Raw genomic sequence first — 7757 nt, forward strand, 5'->3', positions numbered from 1 at the left:
CCATGGAAAATCAAAGTAAAACTATTTGCAGGACTCGGAAGTGAATTACCAGCAGTTTTCGTTGTTTTAACATCCCCTAGTTGATATGAAACTTTTGGAAATCTGTCGAGAAGTGTTCATGTTAACTTTGAAGCTAAAAAATTTTTTTTCTCTTCGGGTCACTTCTCTTGTACCACCCACGAAAAATCATCTTCTATTTGTCGGCAGTTTTGCTGGTGCTGTCGCAGCTCTTCCACCTGGTCGCAGCACCTGGTAATAAAATCCATGGAAAATCAAAGTACAACTATTTGCAGGACTCGGAAGTGAATCACCAGAAGTTTTTGTTGTTTTAACATCCCCTAGTTGATATGAAACTTTTGGAAATCTGTCGAGAAGTGTTCATGTTAACTTTGAAGCTAAATAATTTTTTTTCTTTTCGGGTCGCTTCTCTTGTACCACCCACGAAAAATCATCTTCTATTTGTCGGCAGTTTTGCTGGTGCTGTCGCAGCTCTTCCGCCTGGTCTCCAAAAGTATCGGACCAGCTGTTCTGCGAAAAACCTGAGATGACTCCTCCACTGCTGGCACTCTGGACAGGCTCTCAGCATGAGGAATTTTCTCCCCTGCATGGTGATGGGTTTGAAATTGAAATTTTCCCGGCTTCTCAAACTATATCGCCAGCATTCCTTCGGTTTCCTTGAAGCTGTACAACCACGTAGGAGCGACATGGTCTGTTACGATAATAAAATCCCCCCCGTTAGTTACTAAAGTGGTGTCTGAAAAAAACAATTGCATATAACTTTCTTTCTTGAGGCAGAATTGTTTTGCTGACATTTAATCAGAAATTTCCTCGCATAGACAATTACTCTGGTTACTCTGCTTCTGGTAACTATCGCTCCTATTCCAATTAGGGAAGCATCTGTTCTCAACGAATAAGGGTCGGTTTCATTTGTAGAAACTAAAGGGGTGCATCTTGGAGTGTTATCTTAAGTTGCTTCATAGATTGACGCATTCTTTGGTCCCATCTTTTTTTCAGATTGTTCAACAGAAGATGCAGTGGATCAGCCGTTTTACCAAAGTCTTCTATTATTCGGTGATATATCAAATTACTCCAAGAGGTGCATGATTTTCTTTCTTTTCAGCCGGGGGTTCAATTTGTTTACTGCGGTTACTTTTCCGGATCAACCTCAAGAGTTTTTTTGATTTGTGGTTTAGAAAATAGATTTGTTTTTGGAAAACGCGGCCTCTGGAGCCCTTTACTTTTAAACAATCTTCTTTAATACAACAAAGCAAAATCCTAAAATGTTGTGAATGGTATTCCAAACACCTTGCCAAAAAGATTGCGTGACCAAAATTTATCTAAGCTACCTCATATTAAAGTTCTGACCAGATTAATTCTATCATGTTTGGAACGCTCTCGGCACTGAGGTTAAAGCCATAGGTATCCTCTTCCTTTTGTACAAACCCATGGGAGTAGTTAACGCTGTCAAATTGCGACTCCTTGACTAGGGCCTTGAATCTAGACTGAAGTTAAGTCGTTGTTTGATTCTTGGCAACGGCCATCTTTTCTTTTCATTTTGTTTACTTAGAGCCTTATAGTCTACTGCTAGTCGGAATGTTCCATCTTTCTTATTGAAAAAAGTTAACGGTGCATTCAGTAGAAGTGAGTTGGTTAAACCTACCCAGCTTCTTCAAGGTCTTCCAAAAAAGGTTTTTTTTCTGCTTTTTTTGAAGCTCATACTAGCATAGGCCGTCAGAATGGCTTCGAAGTGTTTTCAAGTGTTATTTCATGCTTTTTGCTCGCAGAAGGCCAAATTATTGGATTTCCTGGGAAATAATTGATTCTGCTTTAAAAACATACACTTCAACTAGTTGATTCTCTGCACTCTAATGTTGCATGAGTCCCAATCCGGAATGAGTCTGGATTTTTTTGTTTGTCTTTTAGTGAACAATTCATTTACCTGTATGCCGTCGTCGTTGCAGAAGAAATCTCCTACTTTGGGTCTTTTGAAAAAATTGATTTGGTTTTCGATGGGGTTAGCAATCTTCATTTGGTTCCACGAATTTTGTTCAGAAACCAAGTTTTTAGCCACTACAACATCGGTGCGGTTTCCAAACTCCTTCAGGACTTCCATGATGTAGGTGTTGGCTTTTTTGCTTCTAAGTTTTCATTTTTTCACGATGATGTCTATCTACGCCTGGCATTTTGCGGGTATGATAAAATCATGCAATAGAAAAGCGTATGAATTGAATTTCTCTACTTTTTGAGGAGTAAATGGTATGCCCACCTTCTCTCGTTGTCTTTACCGCAAAGAATTAGTTTTTCTCATACACTTAAAATTCACTTTGTTCCCAGAGGAAAACTGTGCCAGCCGTCATGAAATAAAATTTTCTCGAATGACTAGGTACTCATGAAAACGTTTTGACAGCTTCACTTTTTTATTAGAACTAGAATCTTAATTCTTCTCAACTTTTTCACTGATGTATTATCATCAGCTAGAATTTTTCTGCTAGAGGGAACAATCTAATTTTTGTGTATCCGATATCTTTTAGAATTTGTAAACTGTTCAGAGACACACTACTACCGCACTACCTGCAACTACTAATTTACTTTGCACTTGAATGAGTCTTTGAATGATAAAAGACCTGTTGTGCTAAGAGAGCAAACTTTAATTAAATTTGCAGTTTCCCTTTTTTGTGTTCTGTTGTTTGTTTTAACGTTGCCGTTTCATGTGTTGGATCTTCTGCAGTATAAACTGTTCCAACACTGTTTAAATGGGTGCTCTTTAGTCTGCAGCTGCTACATGTATGGTTGAATTTCCTTTTAAAATTTCTATAATCGTTTGTGAGCCTATTAGTTCCGATTTTTGTGAACCCATTTTGAGGCACGTGTTCCTCTTTTTCTTCTTGATGGTTAACACAGGATAGGACTGACTTAAAAACTCCTTTTCAGGTACGAAATCAATTTCCTCAAAAAACTCAAAAACTCCGGGCTAAGAATTACAATTCTTTGGGTGTATTGAATGTAAAAATTTATGTATTGATACAACCAACCATAAACAATTGCAAAAATTCGTTGTTATTTTAATTCATTTCCTAGAGGTAGAAGGATGTAGTCAATGACAAGTGTATATACATTGCAAATTATTTCATTTGATTGTGAATCATTATTAAGTAAAAATTACGATGAACGCAACACCGAAACACGTTTGTTTTCACAAGAAATTAATTTTTAAATGACATTTCCATTCCCCATGTACCAGTTATTATAATTTTGACATTCTGTGAGTGTAAACGGCTCAAAATCTTATCCAAAATGTTTTTCATATGTGATTTTTATTTTTCAGTTAACGATATTTCGGAGATCAGAGTTTGAGCCACGTGATTGATTTTGACTGGAGAGTCGAATACAGAAAGAAAATGAGTTCACATGTGAAAGTGGTTTTGTCAGAAAAATTGTATTCAGTTTATGTTGACGCTTGTTCATGTATTTTTAATTTCCAATTATATTAATTTTTTCGTTTTCAGTGGAAGCATTATCAATGCTTTAAGCCAATTTTCCATAAACTGCGAAAAACATTGCTGATTTGGGTACAAAGAAAGATTTACTAGAAGGTTTTGAGAGAACAATTTGCATTATGCCAACGGTGTATCCAAAATTTTTTGTCATATGTGAAAGATCATTGCCTATTTTCGAACCGCAAAATTTTGGCACCATTGACATTTATCCACTTCTACAAATCAAATGACGAAGAAGAAATGAAATGTCAAATTGAAATTAACTCTGATTTTTAAAACAAACCTTCACGAAAATTACGTTTATCATCAGGTCATTCCCAATTAATCTAACTTTAAGTAAAGTTCATCGAATTTTACGTTCAGTAGCAGGCCAAAACAATGCATTAACAATGATATCATTTCAGATTTTTTGATGACTCCCGCTTCTAAAAGTTTTTCTGAGCAAATGGTCCAATTATTTTATTTAAATGTCCTGAAACAAGAATTAAAAAGCCGTGTTTGGAAAAAACCGTAAAGTTTTCATGGAAGAAACAGATAGGAGAAAATTAAGAGAGAATGTGAGACCAGAATTGATGCCATCCGCTGTTAGCAGCATCAGGTGTGAAAGAAAGAATCACTCCGCAATGGTTCGAAATAGACTTAGTGGAAAACTTGCTAAACTGTCAGAGGGACAGGATATATTACTGCGGAATGGCTCCCATAGTAAAGTTGCGATAATGGATGGTGGTCAACTTCCAAAGTATGTACTTGACGTCCTATTGTTGCGAACTAAACAACCTGCGATAGACAAGTTCAAGGGTGCACTTTTTTGCAGACGTTGACAAACTTGTGCGTGAATTAACCCAGAAGAAAACGGAGTGTGAGCAGGTTTGTGAAATTGAAGGGTCGGCAAAATGGTATAAAAAAATTGTACGCTAAATCCCAATGGATAGAGGGGTCAAAAAGCACATGATTACCTATAAACAAAGTATTTGCTGGCGTTTATGTTCGAAAAAGTCTGAAGCTTCTGTGTGATGAAGAAGTCAACGTAGGGAAAAAATTAATGTGTTAAACTTGGATCAAATCCAAAAGATCAATGAAGCAAAAGAGAAAAATTTAAAAGAAAAACAGATAAATAACAGACTGCAACAATTGATGAAGCAGGGAAAAATTAGGGACAAATTTTATCAAACCCTAAAATCAGCTGGTTCACAACCAGCGAGGCTTTAAGGCCTACTAAAGATACACAAAAAAGTACAAATCTCGAGCTTTTTCTTTTGATACCTGGTAGCAGTTCTATAAACTTCAACAGATTTCTGGCACCTTTTCTTCAGAGACTACTGGGCGCGAGCATTGAAACCATCACGCAAGATGCTAGAAAAGCTTTAGAGTCACTCTATATTGATGATAACGAGCACATAGTACCTCTTGACGTAAAAATTTGTACACCAAATTGCCGGTTGGATACTTAATAGCCGGTTGGATAGCGTGGAAAGATGTTAATTCTAAATGTAACGAGATCTGGTATGTACAATCAGATGGTCTAGCTTTTGGTGAGTCAATGGCTGTTTTACTAGGAAACGTGTGGATGAAATTATTTGAGGTATCACTTGGGGATTTTCCGAGGAAGAGGAGTAGAACATGAGTCATGCAAAAAAGTTATCATTTATAATGCCAAAAGATAGGAAATGAAGAATACGCCAACTTGCATAACATTATTTGGATTTGTACGTATTGTAGCAATCAACAGACACAGGGGCATGTTGATTGGGAAAAGTGTTCAAAAGGTATGTGGATGACATAATGTGGTGACCCGGACGAAAACTCTAAGTCTGCAAATTCATTACACAAGAATCGGAATTTTACTTCAGAGAGAGAAAGTGAACATGGAAGGGTTTTCACATTGCTTGATATCAACGTAAATATAAACTATCATTAGTATCAAAAACCAACTGCGCAATGGAATAATACTGTAATTTTGCAGCTGAGCACCCGTTCAGGAAAAAACAAATGTGATTCAAGGGACAGCTCACAGCATCATTAAGTCAACATCTAATTGGCTGGCTTTCAATCAGGCGCATGTGAAGAACAAGAGATGTTGGCCCAAAAAACAGTATCCAGATGAACAGATTTCAAAAATAGTGAACCAGACCTTAGCAGAGATAATAATTGGTGGTAAGATCAATTCAGAACAACATCAAAAGAGCATCAAAAATGACTAGATCTCATGATAATAAACAATATTTCTTTACAGAGTAAACCTTAATCAAAACTTGGCGAGCAAATTGAAGAAACTATGTGACTTGCAAGTGTTATTCATAAAGCGGAAAATCAAATCCTGTCTCCCCACCTAATACCATCTTTCGATAGAAACCTGAACTCCCACGTGATATATGAGATAAAATGTAATGGGTACGGATCTATCTATGTGGAGCAGACAAGTCGGCTTGTTAGAACTAGTATATCAGAACATCAAAAGAAGGATTCACAGGTGGGTCAATATCTTGTTGAATGTATTGGCTCCACGAATGATATTGATTGTAAAATTCTGGATGCATCTAGCACAGTAGTGAAACTCATGACAGTCGAAGCTATACAAAATAGCCGGGACCAAACACGCGATGAAAATAGGGGGAGGGAACTCAAGCTAAATTAAAAGCTCAAATCATAATTTGGACTTGGGAAACAAAAACAGGGCAGAAAATATTTTGTGCTTGAAAAAAAACAACATCTGCAAAACAACAACAAGAGGGATACGTAGGGTTAGGGCGAATTCGGAATTACCCTAGAAATACAAAAAATGGTCAAAATTGAAAAATCCAGAATAGGAATTTTTTTAAAGAAATTGATAACAGCTGTAAATATGAGTTGTGAGTAGGCTAAATATTGTATAAATGGACAATTTTCGATTTAATTTTTTGCAGATAGTTCCTTGAATTGTTTAAATTGTGGTGTGACAGTTGTAAATACGTATTCATTTTCTTTAACAATTTGTGAAACAATTTTAACCTGAAGTTCAACTTAAAGTTCGAAAACGTTTGTTTTAAATATCAGAATTTTTGTTCGACAAATTAGTTTCTTCTACATTATAGTAAAAGAAACCGATTTGTCAAATTAAAATTACTTCCGATATTTAAAACAAACGTTTTCGAACTTTTTGTTCATCGTCAGGATAAAACTGTTTTACAATTTGTAAAAGCTAAATTAAATATGTATTTACATTTGTCTGAGACCACAATTAAAACAATTCTAGGAACTATTCTAAAAAATTCAATTGAAAATTTTTTCATATGTACAATATTTAGCCTATTTACAACTCATATTGATATCCGTTATCAATTTATTTAAAAGCATGCCTTTTCCGGATTTTTCGATTTCGGCCATGTTCTTGAATTTTTAGGGTTATTCCGAAATGCCCTTAACTTAAGTGTCTTTCTTGTGGAGGTTTCGCAAATTTCGTTTTGTCACGCACAAAATGTTTTTTGCCCGATGCATCCTCATCTAGTCAAAATTATATTTTGAACTAATATTTAACGTGAGTTCCCGTCCCCTATTTTCATCGCGTGTGTTTAGTGCCGGCTTCAGCTTGCTGATGTATATAGCTTCGATAATCATTAGTTTTTCTACCGTCCGACAGGCGTCCAGAATTTTCCATTCGATGTCTTTCGTGGCGCCGCGACATTCAAGCAGATGTTGACACACCCGTGAATCCTTCTTTTGATGTTCTGTTATCCTTGTGGTAACAGGCCGGCTTGTTTGCCCAACATAGATGGATCCACATCCATTACATTTAATCTCATATACCACGTGGGATTTCAGGTCTCTATCGAAAGATGATTTCAGGGTGGGGAGGCATGATCTTAATTTCCGCGTTGTTAAAACCACTTGCAGTTCGCATAATTTCTTTAATTTGCTTGCAAAGTTTTGAGTAAGGTTGCCTCTGTATTGTAGAAAAATAGTTGGCTTATCATAAGATCTAGTCTTGCTTTTTTGATGCTCCTTTGGTGTTGTTCTCAATTGGTCTTTACCGCCACTTATTATCTTTTCTTGAGTCTGGTTCACTATTTTTGAAGACCAATCATCGGGATATTGATTTTTGGTCCAGCAAGTGTTGTTCATTTCAAGAGCCTGATCGAAGGCCAACCAATTAGAGGTTGCATTAAAAACCCTATGAACCGTCCCTTGAATCACATTTCTCTTATGCTGAAGCGGTGCGAAAATTCAGTATTATTCCAGTGTCAGTTGGTTTTTGATACCAATAACACGTCATATTACTTTTGC

The 7757-nt window shown here is 36.3% G+C and overlaps 1 protein-coding gene across 1 annotated transcript in view; it reads right to left on the minus strand.

The window, feature by feature from the left end:
* The window catches only part of LOC142353006 (nuclear envelope integral membrane protein 1a-like), a 501744-nt gene that overhangs the window by 141011 nt on the left and 352976 nt on the right, over positions 1 to 7757 (minus strand). The gene's annotated exons all lie outside the window — the stretch shown is intronic.

Source organism: Convolutriloba macropyga, chromosome 14 (genome assembly GCF_964194025.1).
Source record: "Convolutriloba macropyga chromosome 14, txConMacr16.3, whole genome shotgun sequence".
Taxonomy (NCBI): Eukaryota; Metazoa; Xenacoelomorpha; order Acoela; family Convolutidae; genus Convolutriloba; species Convolutriloba macropyga.